The following is a 20157-nucleotide window of genomic DNA, read 5'->3' on the forward strand; positions in this document are numbered from 1 at the left end:
ATTAAGTTCGCCCATGCTTGTCCATTTTCTTTTCACCACCAGACACATGCACAGCTGAGTGTCCTTTCAGCTTTGGCCCAGCCGCTTCACTCTTTCTGGCGCTACTTGGAAATTCCTTCTGCTCTTCCCCAGTAGTATATTGGACACCTTCTGACCTGAGGGGCTCATCTTCTAGCATCATATCTTTTAGCCTTGTGATACGTTCCATGGAGTTTTCTTGGCAAGAATACTGGAGTGGGTTGCCATTTCCTTCTCCAGTGGACCACATTTTGTCAGAACGCTCTGCCATGACCTGTCCGTCTTGGGTGGCCCTGCACGGCATAGCTTATGTCTTCACTGAGTTACGCAAGCCCCTTCGCCACAACAAGGCAGTGATCCATGAAGGGGGGCACAGAGTAGCTTCTACCAACTTTGGTTGTTGGCCCAGCTACACCCCTATCTGGACAGAGATAGCCTGGCTTCGGTTGTCTATGCTCTGGTAATCTCCAAGTTAGATTACTGCAATGCACTCTACGTGGGGCTTCCTTTGAAGATGGTTCGGAAGCCGCAGCTCATGCAAAATGCAGCAGCCAGATTGCTAACAGGGACCAGACAGTCTGAACATATAAGACTGACTCTGGCCCGCTTGCACTGGCTGCTTATATGCTTCCGAGCTCAGTTCAAAACACATATGTGGAAGTTGGACAAAGAATCCATTGAGCAAATGAACAACTTTAGATATTTGGGCCTTAATTTCAACATCCCACTTTCATGGAGACAACATCTAGATGTAATTAAGCTGAAATCATCCCAGTCTACTCAATCTCTCCTTCAGTTCTGTCAATCACAAGGGGGACATTTGGTTGCCCATGCAGTTGAGATATTTCAGAAGAAGGTAGTTTCATAAATGACATATAGGGCTGAGGTATGGGGATACACGAATGCCACTATTTTTGAGGTGGTTCAGAACTCTTTTATTAGATCTCTCTTAACTGTCCCCCGGAGTACACCTGGGGCCCTTCTAAGGGCAGAAGTAGGATTGATTTCAGTTAAAACATCTATTTACGCTGCTCTTGCTTTGTATTGGCTCAAGTTGACCCACATGAGCGATTCCCGCCTTCCAAAAAAATGCTTTCAAGAGCAACTTCAGACCCCATCCCAAAAGTCTTGGGTAAACCTGACCAAACCTATGTTGCAAGCTTATGGAATTGATACTGAGTCCTTTTCTTCTTTCCCTTCGGATAGAGTAAAGCAGAGGCTTAAAGAAAAAAATTATCTTTATTCTAAGTGGATGGATTTGGTTACAATCTCACAAATGCCTTATTCTTGCTGGTACCCATTATATAAGACGTCATTTGGTCTGGAGAGTTACTTTACAACTCTGACTGTGCCTCACTTACGGAAATCATTTACAGCATTGCGTCTACAATGTATGCCTTCTGCCTTCTTGGAGGGAAGCATTGACAATACCCCAGTCCATCAGAGACTCTGTATCTGTGGGTCTGGGGAGGTTGAGGATGTCTCTCATTACTTACTAAGATGCCCTCTCTATGGCCATCCTAGGCATAAATTTCTTGCCATTATTTCCCAGAGCCTCCTAAATAGAACACCTTTAGAACAGATATGTGTCCTTCTTTCTGGTACTGATGCTTTCACCACTGCCCAGGTAGCAAAATTTGCCTTGGCAGCAAGGAAAATACGTGCCAAAGCCCAAACAGCCTAATAGGGATGATTCTGTTGGATGTATGAATTTATGTATATACAAATATGTGACTGTACTTTTCTCTCTGTCTCTCTCTCTCTCTTTTTAATGTACATTGTGGTGGCCTATGGCTTTAAGCAATAAAGTATCGTATCGTAAAGTGCTGGTTTTAACCTATAAAGCCCTATACTGCTTGGGTCCGCAGTACCTGATGGCACACCTCTCCTGAAACGAACCTACCCATACACTACGTTCAGCATCTAAGGCACTCCTCCCAGTGCCTCCTCCAAGGGAAGCTTGGAAGGCAGCAATGAGGGAGAGGGTCTTCTCAGTGGTTGCCCCCATCTATGGAACAAGCTCCCTGATGAGGTCCACCTGGCACCAACATTATTATCTTTTAGGTGCCAGGTTAAGACCTATCTCTTTTCCCAGGCATTTGGCAGCACATGATTAATTTTAATCGGTCCTGGATGTGTCTTTAGTTATGACTGATAGTTCAATGTTGTTTTTAGTTATATGTTGTTTGTGTATATTGTTTGTGTGCTTTTATGTGCTTATTTGTAAATGGCTTTTAAACTTTTTATATTGTATTTAATGTTTTAACTTCTGCAAACCACCCAGAGAGCTTCAGCTATGGGGTGGTATAGAAATGCAATCAATCAATCAATAGCATATTTCTAACCACAGAATTTCTTGTACCACAGTTAGCTCTTGTTAGCTATTACACTAAATAGATCATGGAACTTGCCCAGAATAGAAAGGTATAAATCTAACCTGATGGAAAGACATATTAAACTCTTAGGAAATCAACGTATTCCCATAAATCTAAAACTTTAGTTTTGGAAGGGGAAGATTCAATCTGAGCAGTAGGCTTGGTTCACTGTGTGATTATACTGCAAGAAGAAAAAATGAACCTACACTCACACGAGTGAGATTTTTTTTTCATGAGAAGACATTGATAATTAGCATCTAATTACTCAAGAAAATAAAAAAATGTTACTTTAGATTTGGCCAATAGCCCACAGTACCCTGTAACTACCGGTTTGCGTCAAAAGGAACGTACAAGAAACGGATCTACCACATGCCATTCCAAGCTTGTGGCAATATGCAGCAAGAAATGTTCTTATAGTGGCAGCACATTTCCTGACTATCTCGCCTAGTAATCATGGATGGATTTATACTCCTCATATTTGTGTAATACTGTTATAGACTTATAGGTCTGGATCCAAAGAACAGCACAACTAGTGTTTCTCAAATAGCAGCTAAACTGTTACAAAGCAAATTGCTTCTAAAATGGCAGTTTGTGAGATGCTGTGGAGGGCCTGCACTTCAAAGAATAAAAATACTACTCAGTATGCACAAACCCGTGAGTACACCTAAAGTAGATTTGGCAGCCTGCAGAAGCTACAATGAGAAACAGGATGTTATTTTATATGCACAGGCCTTGAATGTAGATATATGCACTTACTTCACTTTAGGTATCCCTAGGTATATAGCTACTAATATGAAAAGTTAAATGCTTGCATTATTATTTGTGCCACAAGGACAGATTCAATGAGGTAATGTTTTCAAACCAGGTCATAAAGATATAAAGGGCTCCAAATGTCAGTAACTTAACCACACAATCATATTAATTGTTTAATGTTTTAATGTTTTAATGTTTTAATGTTCTATATATTTTAAATTGTTTTATTGTGTGTTGTTTGGTTTTAATTTTTGTGAACTGCCCAGAGAGCTTCGGCTATTGGGTGGTATAGAAATGAAATAAATAAAATAAATAAATAATTTTTTTTAAATTTTATTATAAAAACTGAATTGGTACATTCTAAGAACTGAGACATGGAATGGACTTTAGTTCAATATAGACAAGTTAATTTTGTATTATCTTTATGAGAATATAAAAGTGGGAGAGGGGGAAAATACTCTGTCCATCACATTTAGGCTCAGAAACTTCTGATTTCACATTTTGTGGATTGAGGACTGGCAATTCTAATCTGCTAATGGTTTCTCTACATGGATTATATCAGACACAGTAACTTGTATATGCACAGAAATTTATACCTTTAAAATAACACCAACCAACAGTGGTCAAACCTAATATAGCAGTTCTTATTTTCTTAAATACTTAGATTCTAATGATAAATGTTTTCTCATTAAAAAAAACAAAAGTCTCCTTACTAGCCTTTGCATACTACTTGATTCCTACAGTCCATCTTTATACTGATTGTAGTTCACACCAAAAGCTGTGGTGGAAGTTAAGGGTCAAAGAATTTATGAAGTCATTGGGAAATTACCCTTTCCCTGTTGACTCTATTCCATCTTGTGTCAATCAGAGGTTTAGGATAAAAATGAGAATCATAGAATCATAGAATCATAGAATAGTAGGGTTGGAAGGGGCCTACAAGGCCATCGAGTCCAACCCCCTGCTCAATGCAGGAATCCAAGTCAGAGCATCCCTGACAAATGGCTGTCCAGCCTCGTCTTGAAGGCCTCCAGTGTGGGAGAGCCCACCACCTCCCCAGGTAATTGGTTCCATTGCCGTATTGCTCTGACACTCAGGAAGTTTTTCCTGATGTTCAGCCGGAATCTGGCTTCCTGTAACTTGAGCCCATTATTCCGTGTCCTGCACTCTGGGATAATCAAGAAGAGATCCTGGCCTTCTTCTCTGTGACAACCTTTCAAGTACTTGAAGAGCGCTATCATATCTCCCCTCAGTCTTCTCTTCTCAAGGCTAAACATGCCCAGTTCTTTCAGTCTCTCTTCATAGGGCTTTGTTTCCAGTCCCCTGATCATCTTTGTTGCCCTCCTTTGAACCCTCTCCAGCTTGTCTGCATCCTTCTTAAAGTGTGGTGCCCAGAACTGGACACAGTACTCCAGATGAGGCCTAACCAGTGCTGAGTAGAGGGGAACTAGTACTTCCCGGGATTTGGAAGCGATGCTTCTATGAATGCAGCCCAAAATAGCATTTGCCTTTTTTGCAGCCACATCACATTGTTGGCTCATATTCAGCTTGTGATCGACGACAATTCCAAGATCCTTCTCGCTCGTAGTGTGGTTGAGCCACGTATCCCCCATCTTGTAACTGTGCATTTGGTTTCTTTTTCCTAGGTGCAGAACTTGGCATTTGTCCCTATTAAATGCCATTCTGTTGTTTTCTGCCCAGCACTCCAGTCTATCCAGATCACTTTGAATTTTGTTTCTGTCTTCCAAAGTATTAGCTATCCCTCCCAATTTTGTGTCATCTGCAAATTTGATCAGCATTCCCTGCACCTCCTCCTCCAAGTCATTAATAAAAATATTGAAGAGCACTGGGCCCAGGACTGAGCCCTGCGGTACCCCACTCGTTACCTCTCCCCAGCTTGAGAAGGTCCCATTGATAAGCACTCTTTGAGTCCGATTCTGTAGCCAACTGTGGATCCACATGATCGTTGTTTCATCTAGCCCACTTCGAGCTAGATCAAGCTCGAAGTGGGAATCAAGCTGGATCAGGAAAACACATGGAGTATACATTAATTTTAGGGGTTTCCTTTTCTTCAGTGCTATGGGAGAACTCAATTTTCTAGAAGAATTATAAAATTCACCTCACTTTCAATTACTAATGATGATGCAAACAGTCTTCACTGTGTCTAATTCCCATGGCAGTAAGTTCCTTGGATCAGTTATGCACTGTATACATATTTTCTTTTGTTTATTTTTTTCTTGCATTTAACAGGTGTCATACAAATCATGTCACACAAGCAGATCCTGTGGATCATCACTGTTATCAAAGGGCCATTGCACAGTCACAAGGTTTTTGTCCACCTAGTCTTGGCAGAGCTGCAAACGTGGCCAGGAGCACTTAGCAGCATATATTACAACAAGTAACTGGTAATTACTGGTAAAAAAATTTTTGGGTATGACAGACTGCTATCATTTACACCAGGGGTAGGCGACATGGCACCCATGGGCAAGTGTGTGCACTCAGACACCTTCCTTGGTCCCCACCGAGGTCCCCTAAACTTCCTACTTTTAAATTATTATTTTTTTAGTAACAACATTTCTTACTGGCAGCTGAGATAGTTTCAAAGAAAAGTGAAGGCCTCTTGCTGCTCTCGCCTTCTTTTCCCAAGAATGCTTCTGGGCCACATGCGGGGCTCAGATACATTCTTAGGAAATGAAGATAGCAGGTAGCTGCAGGCCAATATTTTCATCTGCAGCTTACCCATTTTGTGGTGGTGCCCAGGACAAATTCTCAGATTGCTAGGTGTGTCCTCATTCCCCAAAAGGTTGCCTACCTTCACTATACACTTACCTAGGAATAAGTCCCTTTAAAATAAATGAAGCTTACTTCTGAGTAGACACGCATGGGATTGCTCTGACAGTTACTTGGTTACCTTCTATTTGCAACAGGATAAAAGGCTCTGCTGCATTATGAAAAAATGAAAGAACTCCCAAAGAACAAAACAAATGTGGATAAGTCTGATACAGGATGACTTTTGATAACCTCGGCAGACTCATATAATAGATGAGGCAGTTTGTTAGTTTTGTCTTGGGACAGGTCCAAATGGCTGGATTCCCAAATGAAGCTGCTTATGATTGGATGCAAGGCTGGGGTTCTCCAGGTGTATCAGAATGTAACATTTGGCCTGAACCCAGTAATATATGATTACTAGGATAACTAATCTTTTAACTGTGCCTGCAATTTTTAAAATCTATTAATCTGTGTTTACATAAAAGATTTTGAAACAAGCAGCAGCATCTGAAGTGGAAAAATAAATGGCCAAAGCAACCATACAGTGACAGCTTTGGGAAACCTTGTTTCAGTTTTGTAAAACAAACATTGGGTGAATTTTCTGTTCCCTGGGTAGCATTTTGCCATTAAATGTCCATACTAAATATTAGAAATGAATAAAATGGTTCTAGCTATCCTCATATCTACTTAGCACATATTGGTGAATTAAATAGTATCCCAGTGGCATGCCATATCAGTCATGCTGAACCAACATGTTCAAACATACAGTGGCTCTGTGTGAGGTGTTTGTTTTTTTAATCTGGCTTGATGTGACAAAAGTTTTAATAAGCTGTGAGAAGAAATGTGAGTTCATTTCAGTCGGCATTATGGATTCATAAACTGATTCCATCATCATGCTATGCAGGTGCTTGCTACACGAGGGCTATGCCAGCATTACACCCGCCTAATGTAATCACCATCCTGTGCATTCCCAGCAGTGAAGAAGAAAGCAAAACAATACCAGTAAAAATAAGAGACAACATAGCAACACCAACAGCCACTCCTGCAGCATCCATGGCAACCACACTGCCAACCAACAATCATATAGCTTACACACCAGTGATACATACAATTGGCACAACAGTGGCACGATGTATAACTTGACAATATCCACATTGCTTGTCATTCCTCCAGTGCAGTGGAATTTAGTATCCCCGCTCAGCAAGCAGAACTCCAGGATAAAGTCACATAGTTAACTCTTCAACGAGTATTGGCACACACACACACACACACACACACACACCAACATAGCAATTAAATAAGAATTCTTTTCATGGCCCAACCTCTGTTCGCATAACACGATGAACAAATATATTATTTAACTTAACCTATTTTACATCAATAATATCATAGAATCAACACAATAACTATCTAAATTAAATGTGCATTAAACCTTAAAACTGCCTTTTCAGCTTTATGATAGTGTGCGGTACAGAAATAATCAAGCCAATTCAGGCTTATCTATCATCCGTCTCCCTAAACAGAATCTTTACATACATGTGATATATCAGATGTATTCCATTAAAATGTACATTGCATATGAGGAAAACATTGTACTAAAAGACACTTTCTATTTACTATTCACCTTTCATTCTTGCAGGTTCCACTTTCAAGCAAGTCAAGCAAATAATTAAAGTTAATCTGCAATCAAATTCTCACACCATTGGTTTGTTTTATAGGTGAAGATATCATGTTGCCTCTTATGTCTCAACTTCTGCTAATGTTTATGTTCAATCTGAGGGCTAAAGTACACATGCAGGGAAGTTCTGTGATTCTATTTCCCTTTGTTGTCTTTAAATAAAAGCACTGGACTGGGGCTGGGGCGGGGAAGGGAAGGGAAGCAAGCTTTCTTGCCATTTGTCTGCCCCTTCCAAGCGTTTTCTCACCTGTGTGGAAAAGATATGAGGACCTGCTTTTCTCTCAGTGAGGGAAAAGATGTGAGGTCCTTAGATCTTTTCCCTCATTGAGAGAAAAGCAGCTTGTGGGGGAAATTGTTCAAATTTTATTTGAAGTATTTTGACCCTGCTCTTCAGCTGAAAGTGATCTCCAGAGCAGTTTACCAAGATTAATAATAAGACAGGCCCAGCCCTCAAGTTTACAATCTAAAGACATGACACCAAAAGGAAAAGAGATTAGGAGGGAGGGGGGAATTTTTTTTGGCACTAGTTCTCGATTACAAAATTTTGAGCAGACAAATGGCAGAAACCATTAACCAGACCATCCCCCTATCAGTACTCCACTCCTGATTGCATAAGGAAGAAGAATCATAGAACCACCCTTTGTGTAGCATTTAGCCATCTGCTGTTAGGTTGTGATGCTTATAATGAGAACCCATGAGCATCACAGTTGCTAGCACAGCATAGGTCTGGGAACCAGCATCCCACTCCCAACATAAATGCAATGCTAAAGTTCGCACTGTTGCACTGCTACTAGAATCTAACCTAGGGATTGGCAACCTGCTTGCCTCCAGATTTTTTTACTACAATTCCATCAGCCCCAGCCAACATGGCCAATGGCCATGGATTATGGGAGTTGTAGTCCAACCCATCTGTTGTGCACTGAGTTGCCTATATATGATCTAACCCATAACACCCCTATGTTACAGTAATCAGAACTCCTGCAGCTGCCCACTGTCTTGGGACAATAGTACTGCATCAAGACACTTTGCGCTAGTGTTGAGAACATCACAGATGTGGCTTCATCTTTCATGATGAGTCCCTACATCAGACTACCCTTGTGTGTATTAAGTGCTAGCTAATGGCTGTTGACTTGTAAGAAGCATGTGGAGAGGGACAAGTAGACCTAAGAAAACAAATTGGGATGAAAATATAACTGCAAATGCCTGCCACTGAATGGGAGGCAGGGGGAAGACATATTATATTGTTAAGCAGATAATCTTTAATTTTCTGGATCTCAGCTAAGCATGTTATATTTATTTACTTATGGTTGTACATCTATATCCTGCTTTTCTTCTGTAGAACTCAAGGCAGCATACAGAGGGATTCCAGGCAGATGGTCTCCCATCTAAGCATTGACCAGACCAAGCGGCTGCCATCATGGGGGATTTGCTGCAAATTGGGAGCATTTCGAGGTCGTTGGCAGCAGATGACATCATGGTCAATCTGCAGCCACCCCAGAGATTTCTGGTGGAAAAGCCGGATTTTCTGAGACTACTTTTACTCCATTTTATTTTTTAATTCAGGTTCTCCATGCTTCTGGTGTTGTGTGCCCCTATCCTCTGCATTTACTTCTGCATGATAGCCCTGCCAAGGGTGTGTCTTTCACCTGGCCATGACCTCACTGAGCCTTTCTAGCATCAGAATCACCCTGCACTCCCATTTCACCAGTAACTAGCCTCCATGATGACGTACTTATCTGATGTTTGCATTACTTTGCTTCTCTATTGTTGTGTTAAATTACATTTCCAATATTGTGTAAAGTCGCTTCTTTGATGTTATGTAAAGTCACTTCTCTGATCTGGTGAGGTTTCGGGAGCCTTTCATTGCAAGCAGAGAGAAAGTGCTCAGAGAAGGAGAAAGGTGGGTGGGGGATAGAAGCAATAACTCCATGACAGTTTGATAGAATGGGGCAAAATTGGGGCGGGGGAGATGCTCTCAGGGAGAGCTTTCAGATGATGCATTAGAGAATTGGGAGGTTTGGCTTCTTCATTGAAAAGTGTGAGCATTAGAGAAAGGTAGGAGCAATAATTCCATGACAGTTTGCTGGAATGGGGCAAATTGGGGTGGTGGGATGTTCTCATAGGGAGCCTTCAGATGCTGCACTGGAGAATTGGGGATTTGGGCTGCTTCATGCAAAATGGGGGGGGGGGCCTGGACAGGGAAGGGAAACAAGCTTCTCTCATTGGTTGAGCAGCCCCTGTCAGGTTGATGACATTCCGTTCTAGTCCCCCCACCAAACCCAGATGTATGTTCTTTTGAAGTGCTGTGTGACCCAAGAAAACCAGATTTTAAAGGTACAGTACACTCGGCTTTTCTTGCTTCATGTGTCCATGATGGACCAAAGCCAATTCCATGAAAATTCGGATAATACTTCCAATGCGCTTCTCATTCCATTGTCATGAAGATCCTCCCCCCCAAGACAAGCTTAGCTTTAGCAAGGTTGCTGCATTTGTATCTCCAGACCATACAGAGTGTTTACTACCTTGTATTTAAAAAGATAAATTCATCATCGAAGTCAGAATAAGATTTCAGGTTGTTGGTACTGGAAACAATGCTGACCACACTGTTTTGTTATCCAAATACATTTTTTCCCATGATAGCTGCATGTCCTTTAAAACAGCTTTGGATTTGATTCACTTAACCATGACTATGGTTAGCCACTTCCAACACAGATACGGTATTTTATATTGTTCGTATTAAAGATTACGATAATATGAATGGCAACATTAGCGATGTTATAAAGGAAGTAAGACATACACTGTTAAATTAATCAATTTTATGAGATGTTTATCTCATTTCCTCTTTTTTCAGACATATTTTGAAAATACATTTTTCTACTGCTACATAGTTTCCCTTACCCGTAATTTTCTGTCTGAATGCCAAGGGGAATTCTGAATTTTGAAAGCAGATTTCATGTGTGCAGGATGAAGCGGGGTGTGTGTGTGTGTGTACACTTTTCTGAAGGTCAGAGAGGCTATTCTCCATGCCTGTTCCATGGCTGTGGAACTCCCTGCCAAGGGACGCTAGGTGGAGGCATGCTATATTGTCCTTCCACCAGCAGGCAAAGACTACTTTATTCAGGCAGGCCTTTGGTGTGTAAATGGGTCAGTTGAGGTGTATCCTGTTTTTACTCTGTTGTTGTGTTTCTAATTGTTTCTAATTGTGTTTTAGAGTGCAATCCTATGTGATCTGCCCTGGGTACTAAGCCTCCAAACCTGGAGGCTTACAAGTATCCTATGCAGAGCAGAATACATGTTGTGCCTCCTGCTCTGCATTTAAGCTAGATGGGTGTTTCCGCCCATCTAGAGGAGGCTTGGAGGAGGAGGGAAGTAGGCTGGGGAAGCCATAGGATTTGGCGTATGGCTGCCACCCTATTTTCCTCCCCTCCCCACCCTAGGGAACGCCCCCTTTTCCCCATCTCTGTGATTTGTTTTCTGAGCGTGGAGGGGTAGCTGGCATGGTTCTCTCAGTGCTGGCTATGAGGGGGAGGGGATGGGGAGTGTGATTTCCTGGCTCCGAGGTCAGAGCCTTGTTTCTGACTTTGGAGCCAGGAAGCCGAACAATCCTATGTCCCCCAGATGCTGCCTAGGGGTATAGGACTGCTCTCTAAGTGTATTTGGTTGTTGTTTTTATTAGTGATTATAAGCCAGCTTGAATGCCATTTTGGGTAGAAAGACAGGGTACAAATCAAATAAATAAATAATTATTGTGAAACAAACCTAATAGCTTTCTTAGCACTCCCCATTGGCTTGTCAAAGTATTAGGGGAGTATGTTGCCATCAGGGCAGAGTCTCCATGCAGAGAACCTCCATTTCCTAAAAACCTGAATTATCTGGTCAGCTCCTGGGCTGCTGAATTTTTCTACCTCTGTGAGAATGTATGATGATGATGATATAAAACACCTAATTTTTTAAAGTGTTGTACAGATATTAAAAGATAAGGCTGCCCACAGGTTCACAATCTAATAGGTATCATACAAAAGGAAAAAAGGAATGGGGAGGGGAGAGGAGAGGAGAGGAGAGGAGAGGAGAGAAAAGCAAGCCCTGGTGCAACTGCACCTTCACTGGCCTATGGATGGGGCCAGGTTGCTCCACCCCTTGCCATGATTTTCTTCCTGGGAAGCAAAGGGTGTCATTTCCCTGTTTATCTTTGTCTCCTGGCCAGAGTGCACCTCCCTTCCTCTCTGCTACGCCAGGGTAACAGGAAGTTGGATCAGAGCATTCCTTCTGACAAGTAAGCTCCCAGAGCTGTTCCTTCTCTGGTTGGTGGATGGGGCCAGACTAGTCAGCTCCTTGATATGATGCTCTTCCTGGGAGGCAGCAAGTGCAGCCTCTCAGTGGCTTTTGATCTCCTGGCTGGTGACAGAGGACAGAGTGCACCTCCCTTCAGCTCTGCAGTCTCAGGGTAACAGAATTCAGTCAACCCTTCCCACAAACAACATTTCCCACAAATTGTTTGTCCAATTCACTTTATTTTCATTCGTACTACCAAACTATATCAGAAAGGCAGATTCAGTGACAGAATGAAGAATTAAGTATCACTTTAGCTAGGAGGTGACTAGGACTCTATTTCTGATATAAGAGCATAACAAGAGCCTGTTAGATCATGATGCTTATTTATAGTAAATCTGAATGTTTTGCTGATCAGTTTAATGGGATGGTCCTCAGTTCTGCTATTACGAGGAGAAAAACTTCTACCTATCCACTTTATCCACATCACTGATAATTTTATAAACTTCTATTATGGTTGTTCCATAGCTGACTTTTTTCCTAAGTGAAAAAGCCCACAATGATGTAGCCTTTCCTCATAAGAAAAGTGCTCCAGCCCCCTTGGTCATTTCTTGGCACCTTTCACAGCTCTACAGTGTCAGTCACAGGGGGCAACCAGAGCTGTACATAGAAATCAAAATGTAGCAGCACCAAAGCAGGATCTTGAAGTAGGGAATTTAGGGGGTGATGTACTTTTCCAGTGGGACTTTATTTTTTAACAGTTTGAACAGCAACTTTTGATCATTGTTCCAAAGATAGGTAATAAATGTATTAGAGTGCAAGGAAGATTAGCTATATTCTTTGCAAGCACATAATAAGAAGTTATCTATTTTTCATTGCTATCCAGGAGAGGCTTTTGGACAATATACGTTGCAAAGCAACTGGCAAAGAATTTTTAAGGTGGTTTGGGAATTAAAGTACAAGGAGGAGGAGGAGGAGGAGGAAAGAAGCAGTCTGGGATGAACACCGCAGCTTGGAGAAACAAGGGAAGGGAAGGGTGGAGCTCATGTGACATCTTGGGCTGGTTTCCATGATCAAATAAGCCACCGTGGCTTATTTAATATTTTTGAATAGTCAAGCCTTGGCCACGGCTTGTCATCTTGTCCAAACCTGGGTGGCGGGGATTGTGTGAGGATTACACAATCCTCGCATAACCCATGGCTTGTTCTAGGGTTATATGAGGGTTGTTTAACCCCCACACAAGCCCTGCTGCTTGAAATTGGATGGCACGACAAGCTGCGCCTTGAATATTCGAAAACACCGCAGCTCACCATGGCTTAAACAAGCCATGGTGGGCAGCGGTGATCATGCAGACTAGGTCACTGTCTTCCCAGACTATTAAAAAGGGAGTCGTTTGGTATTTTACCAGAAATGATGAAAGGAGGTGAAGCAGAAGAGAAGAGCTGAATACAGAGAAGGAGGGGAGGAAGGAGGAAGATGGGGGGGGAGGTTTAACTGGTCTCTTGATAACTCAGTGTAGCTGGGATTGGGGCTGATTGTTTAGCATAGCCAAACTTGTAAAATCACAGACAATGCTGGCTCCGGGGGCCTGTCTTCATGGGTGACTGGGACTGTTTGGAGATCCTTTGTGGCACATGATGTTGTGGCCAGTCTGCAGCTACCCTGGAGTTTACCTGTGGAGAAGCTGCATTTTTGCCGCGTACTTTTATTCCATTTTTTCCTTTCTTTAATTTGGTTCCCCTGCAGTTCAGCTGCTGTGTGTCCATCCCTCCTCTTTAAATTCAGTATGATTGGGCATTCGTAGGGGAGTGTCTTTAACCTGGCCATGACCTTGGTAACCTGGGTAACTAGTAACTAGCCTGCATTAGAGCGCTTTTCTGTACCTTCAGAATTTTGCTGTACTTCCTTTTCGCCAGTGGGAGTAACTAGCCTCCATAGCCCAGCCCTATTGAGAGCCATGATTATGTGCTTCTCTGATGCTTGTGTAACTTTGCTGCTTCTCTGCATGGAGGGAAAGGGTTGGCTGGAGTTGCCTCCCTCTGAAAGCGCTGCTCCTACTTCTGCTGGCCTCCTCCTCTCCTGCATTTTATAGTTTTCACTGTATTGCTGTATCAGTACAGCAAAATACTAGGGCTGCAGGCTCCTGCTCCTGGCCACCTCCACTTGCTAGATAGCTAGTACTTCAAACAGCATGGCTACAATTTTCTCAAGGGGAAAAAGACGCTACAGATTCTCAGTGGGGAGAAAGCAGGCAACAGAGACTGCAGACTGAGAATGTGTGAAGCAGCTAGATCATTGTATTTACTCTCTGGAAGTGTGCAACTGGGGTTTTATGACTGGGCAACACAGGCTACAGACTGTCAATGGGTGAAGCATCTATATCCCTGTATTTACTCCCTGAAGAGGAGAAAGGGGATGGGAGCTCTAACTTCCTGACTGTTGGCTGGAATGGGACAAAAGCTGATTTTAAAGGCACAGAACACTTTGCTTTTCTTGCTTCATGTGTTCCTGATGGACCAAAGCTGTTTCCATGAAAATCTGGATAATACTCCAACATGCTTCTCATTTTGTTGTCGTGAAGTTTCCCCCCAACCCACCCCACCCCACCCCAAGGATTCTCAGTGGGTCCCCCTAGCCTGGAAAAAGTAAGATGTGCAAACTGAAAGTTCTCTTAGACTGCATCAGTTGTTCTTGGATACTGTGCCAAGCAGAAATATTAACCCTGTTAAGGTGGTGGACCCATGCTCGTCCTGGGGCCCTGGCAAATGCCCCAGCTTGCAAACCACTAGTGGAGAGGGCTGAAACACTGTAATCTCCTATCTTCCATCATTCCTGAATAGCAGAACCACATGTGCCCCGATGACATTTTAGGAAGGGAACACCTCTCTCCCATGTGCTACTAGAGAAAATGTACCAGACAACATATAGGGGTAAGTAAGGACAGCCCTGGGAACATTTGAAGTGTAGTTACTCTGTCTCTGTCTGTCTGTCTGTCTGTCTCTCTCCACACAGTTTTGCTATGTGACATACACAGTATTATAAAACACCTTTTAATTTATAAAATATTTGTAGGGCAGATTTCAGAAGCATGTTCCTGGTTTTTCAGGAGCAAAAATGAAGAATTAAACGTAGGTTCTCTGCTTTTTGTGTGTTTGGTGTGGTGACTGCCTAGGAATTTAATGTGCTTTGCTCATAATAAAAGAATCTCTAGCATACTATTGGGCAATGAAGTATTTCAGTACTTGCCTGTAGGCCTATTCATTTTGAAGTCTAGTCACTCTTCTGCTCAGCTAACAACATTGTTTACCACAAAAGGCTCAGCAAAAACTATTGCTAAAATTACTCAGTGGTCAGTCATGTTTCTTGAAATTAATTTTCAGACTGAGTAAGCTGCTTGCTGTGAGATTTGAGCAAAATGTTGCAGAAAGTCTGTCCTGTTTGACACATGTTTCCAAGGGCCTTTTAATAAACAAATGATACATTAACACATATTTGTGTACCCAATGATTTAAAGTGACTTCTCTTCTTTTCACCTTAAACTGGTTGCAATATTTTTAGCAAATTTCTCTAAGTGATCCATTATTATGTAACTAGAAAGATATAAGCTGGGCTTCCAACAGCAAAAGAAATCTGCATTATGGTTAGCAATTATGCAACTCTTCATTACAGAAAAATCTGTTGTTAGCAAATCATAGAGATGCCATGAATATTTGTGACTCTCCACTCCCTATGCAAAAACGACACATTCATTGTTATGGATCACTATACCAAACAGGCAGCAGGTTTTAAATTATTATTGTAAGATCAACAAAAAAGTAGTGACTGGATGTTGAAGCTGTTGTGTAATGGGGCCAGTTGTGTATGTGATGTACAACAATTATTGAAATCTGCATTATATTGCTTAGCAAGGTATCTGGACTCTTTGAATGGGTACCATAATGCACAATTAGCCTTATTGCAGATAATATGCACTCCATGTAATACAAAGATTCAGATCTGCATTGTGAAATTGTATATCAATTCATGTGGACAAACTTCCTGTACACGCAACAAAATTCTGTGGGAAGTGAGAAATATCCCAAGGAAAAAGTGAAATGTTTTTCACATTGTTAGCAAATAGTCACTAGATGAACATTAAATGCCACAATGCAAATTAGTTAATAGTTTAATTAGATCTCCTCCCCACTGTGGTAGCAAAGGTAGTTAAGGATGGAAGGGGCTATTTCACTGGGAGGGGTGCTACTACTGTATACTAGTTACTGTGATAAGAGAACCTGTTGTGGTTCTGGTTAATTAATAGTGTGATCTTGTATTTACATGTATTATCAACCTGATGCAAGAGGACTTGGAGTTCAAAAGTTAGAATCACAGAGCTGGAAGGGATATTAAATATAATCTAGCCCAACCCCCTGATCCAGGAAATCCACTGCTACCAGTGGAGGCTGGTGGCTCTGATGTCAGAGGGGTGATTAATCTGCTCTGGGTTTCAATCAGAACCAGTCAAAACTCTAAAGGAGCTATCCAAGGAGCTCCTCAAGAGTTCTAACTGGTTCTGACCGAAACACAGTCAGTCAGTCGGAGTGGAATCACCACCCCACTGACATTGGAACCACCAGCCTCCACTGACTGCTGCAGGTTCCCTGATAGATGGCTAGCCAGCCTCTGCTTAAGAACCTCTAACAAAGAAGAGTCTGCCTGATACTTTCTGAGGCAGACTGTTCCACTGTTGAGTAGCTTGTACCATCAGGACCTTCTTTGTAATGTTTAGGGCAACTCTTCTTCCTTGTAATTTGAACCACTTGCTTCTTGACCCACTTACTTCAGGTTCCACCCTCTGAAGCAAAGGAGAAGAAATTTCTTCCATAAATTTATCTTCAGATATTTGAAGATGGCTATGGCATTGCCTCTTAATCATCTGTTTCCAAACTAAAAATACCCAACTCCTTCAACCATTCCTCATAGGACTTCATCCAGGCCCCTCATCATCTCTGTTGCCTTCCTCTAGACATGGTCCAGTTTGTTGATACCCTTCTTCAAATGTACTGCCTAGGACTACACACAGTACTCCAGGAGAAGTCTGACCAAAGCAGAATAAAACAGTGCCATTATTTTCATGATCTGAACACTTTAATGCTTATGTTTAGTTTGTGGTCTACTAAATCCCTCACAAGTTTTAGTTTAAAGCCTTCCCAATCAGGTTTGTGAGACCAGCTCAGGCCTTCCCAGTGACTGAGAGGTACAACCCATCTCCTGCCAGAATTTCTACATCACAGAAGCATAGATCATGGTCCAAGAAACCAGGTCTTTTCCAATGACACCATCTGTGTAGCCAATCATTCACTTTGATTATTCTTCTCCGACTTCCTAGGCCACAAACTATAACAGGAAGGACTGATGAAAACACCACCTGTGTCCCAAGGTCCTTCACCTTCCTTCCCAGAGCCTCACAGTCACATGTAATACATTCAAAACTATGCTTTTCAATTGAGAACTTAGCAATTGGACCTTGGCAGCTGTGCTCAACTTAGCCTATATGAAATCTCACCTTGTCAATTTCCATGTATGTTACCTACTCCACTTTGCTGCTCCCTTTGACAGCTGAAACATACAAGGAAATTGACCAGGCAAGATTACATGTATGAGACACCCCTAAGAACATAATTTTCTGGGGCCAAAAAACAAACAAAATGACTCCGATTGTGCATTTTTGAGGCTCCAGAAAAGAAAAGAAAAGAAAAAAAAGAGAAAAGAAAAGAAAAGAAAAGAAAAAACCATGGTGGCGAATGAAAACAGGTAGAGATGGGAGCAGGAAGGGACAAGACTGATTCTGCTGCAAGGAGACTGGGATACTGGCTGGAGGACCAGGGAGAAGGAGGGGGAGAACAAGTAATGGTGAGCCCAATCATCTGCAAACAACCCACAGTGCATAGCTTATTCGCAGGGTGGCTTAGCATGACATGCAAACGTGGCCAATGTTCAGTGGGCCTGCAGTGTAATGACAGGTGGCTGTACGCAAATCTAGAACTGGAGGATATGTCCACCAGCTCAAGAGTCCCTGACTTGCAGCTCAGATCAGCAGGCTGAGGTGGAAACTGGAGAAGATGCTGCTTTGTTGACCAAAAGCAGGAGTCCAGGTTCCTTGCATTTTGATGAGCGTCAGATCCTATGATTCCCAAAGTCCCTGACAAGAAGAATATGTGCAGGCTGGGCTGTATGAATCAAAAAGAGTGTCCCTCTTTAGGAACAGACATTCCAGGTCATGTAGCACAGTCTGTGCAGATACTGTTCCAGATAAAGGAAAGAGTCACCATGCATCAGAAGCCACTTTAATACTCCTATAAAGAGGGTTATCTCTAGGATTGTGTGATGCAGGATGTGTTATGCAATTTGTCCATACCTGTGAAGCTCATCTTCCTCTTGAGAGAGTGTTTAATTGAAGTGCTGGGAAGGAAAGACTTTCATCTGTAAACCAAATCCAGATTCCCCAAAATATAATAAAATAAAATATCAGTGGTAAGGTCCAGATCTCCCTGGCAAAGGTCAGAGTTTGTCCAAAATTTATGGAGCAGTTATATCATAGCTTCATTAACCATAATGGGGGAAAGAGCTGATCTAATTAAAGTGCAGAAACTCACCATGGTTTTCTTTAAGGTGGCTCCTGTTTCATCCTCTAATATTCAATAGATTAATGCATTTTAGATTTCTTTCAACCTCAGATTTTATTTCTATCCTTCTTTTACATTACTCATTATGCCACAGTATCGTAGAAAAACTCTGTTTTCCGGGGGTTTAGCACAATTTTCTCTGAAGTGCTGAACACTAAACAGTAATTAATACATCATTTTATTTATTGGTTCCTGCACTATCTTCTGACCAAGGTGCTGGGAGTGTTTTTCAGCATGCCAGTAAGGTATGGTGCAATTAAAGCAACCCTAATCAATGTAAAGAAATTAAAACAAATTAGGGATGCAGGAGCAACCCAGTATTTTATGCAAAAGGTGTTGAGCTTTTGTCAGTACAGAGCACCTGATCTGAATTCCCACAAAATGCTCAAATATGCTTCTGGAGTGCCTGCATGTGCTGTCTCCACAATCTTTGCCGTCATCTTCTTCTGCTCCACAAGTGCTCGGCAAGTACAACTATTCAGATAAGGGCCAAAGAAGGTCCATATATAAAATGGGAGGCATATCAGACTAGCAGGATTAGTGACAGTATTTTAAAATAATGACACTTTGAGTATTTTCCCTTCCCAGAGTGGCTGTCTCAAAGGGAACAGCTTTCAAAATACAGCAGGTTGTGAAATAGGATGAAAATATGACAACCTGAAATAGGATGGTGAGATTTCTGAGGGTCTATTCATTACATTGTCACTCAGTGTGTAAGGGCTACTTTCAGCTATAGCTGGGGTCTCCAAAATGGGCACCAATGTGTGTGTGGACACCTCTTTTGGCATTTGCCAGGCTCTCTGCCCACTCACACCCCACCACCAAGATTTTTTTTTTTAAAGATTTTTAAATTTTTTAACTGGGAGGCTGGTGAGTTGCAAGGTGAAGTGCTAGTTACCAGTACTGTCTTTATTTCCCAAGAATGTTTCTGGGCCCCATGTGGCCCCCTGAGGCATTCCTTGAAGAAGAAGAAGAAAAGGGTGAATAGCTGCAGTCCAGCAGACCCTACCACCCAGAAAAAAAGGAAAAGGAATGCTAGGGGATGGTAGGGGGTCATCCTGGGTGGGGGAATAGAGGTGTCTGTGTGTGTGAGGGCATGTCCTGTCTGTGCTATGTGTGCACGTGAGTTATGCATTCATGGGTGTGTTTTAGCTTGTCTGTTTGCTTGTTGGTGTGGGTCTGTGGTGTGAGTGGGTGCTTTGCTTGTGTGTGGGATTGTGTTTCTTGGAGTTGGAGCACCACCAGTTTGCCTTCTGTGAAATTGGTATTTTCTTGTGCTTTGTGGTGGAAAATATGTGATTTGGCACCTGAGGCTCAGTCCCCACCACTGCCTTGTATTCAGTTTCTTGACCTAGTTGCTTGTCTCATCAGTTTGTCAGCTGTAAAATGGATGCTGGAGCAACAAGCTGGGGGTTGAGAAGAATGGTTTTTTGTTTTGTTTTGGAGTTTAGACCCTACCTCTGCCTTGTACCTAGGTTCTTAGGGAGGATATTTTTATTTTAGTCTCACCAGTTTGCCTTCTGGGAAATGTGTGTTTTGTGCTGGCCATGCTCACCATGACAACCATTTTGTAAATGGGCATGCCCCATGGCAGCCATTTTGTTAGAGCACCCACAATATTCTCTCTCAAAAT

The 20157-nt window shown here is 42.2% G+C and overlaps 1 long non-coding RNA gene across 1 annotated transcript in view; it reads left to right on the top strand.

The window, feature by feature from the left end:
- Nucleotides 1-19759, top strand: part of LOC146352247 (uncharacterized) — a 28453-nt gene extending 8694 nt beyond the window's left edge. Inside the window, exons 2-3 of the long non-coding RNA XR_014787645.1 lie at nucleotides 7552-7630; nucleotides 8930-19759. This is a non-coding gene — a long non-coding RNA (uncharacterized LOC146352247). The remainder of the gene's footprint in view (nucleotides 1-7551; nucleotides 7631-8929) is intronic.
- The last annotated feature ends 398 nt before the right edge of the window (nucleotides 19760-20157 follow it).

This window comes from Heloderma suspectum, chromosome 2 (assembly GCF_057233095.1).
Source record: "Heloderma suspectum isolate Gila_16-S chromosome 2, 16-S_ref, whole genome shotgun sequence".
Classification (NCBI taxonomy): Eukaryota; Metazoa; Chordata; class Lepidosauria; order Squamata; family Helodermatidae; genus Heloderma; species Heloderma suspectum.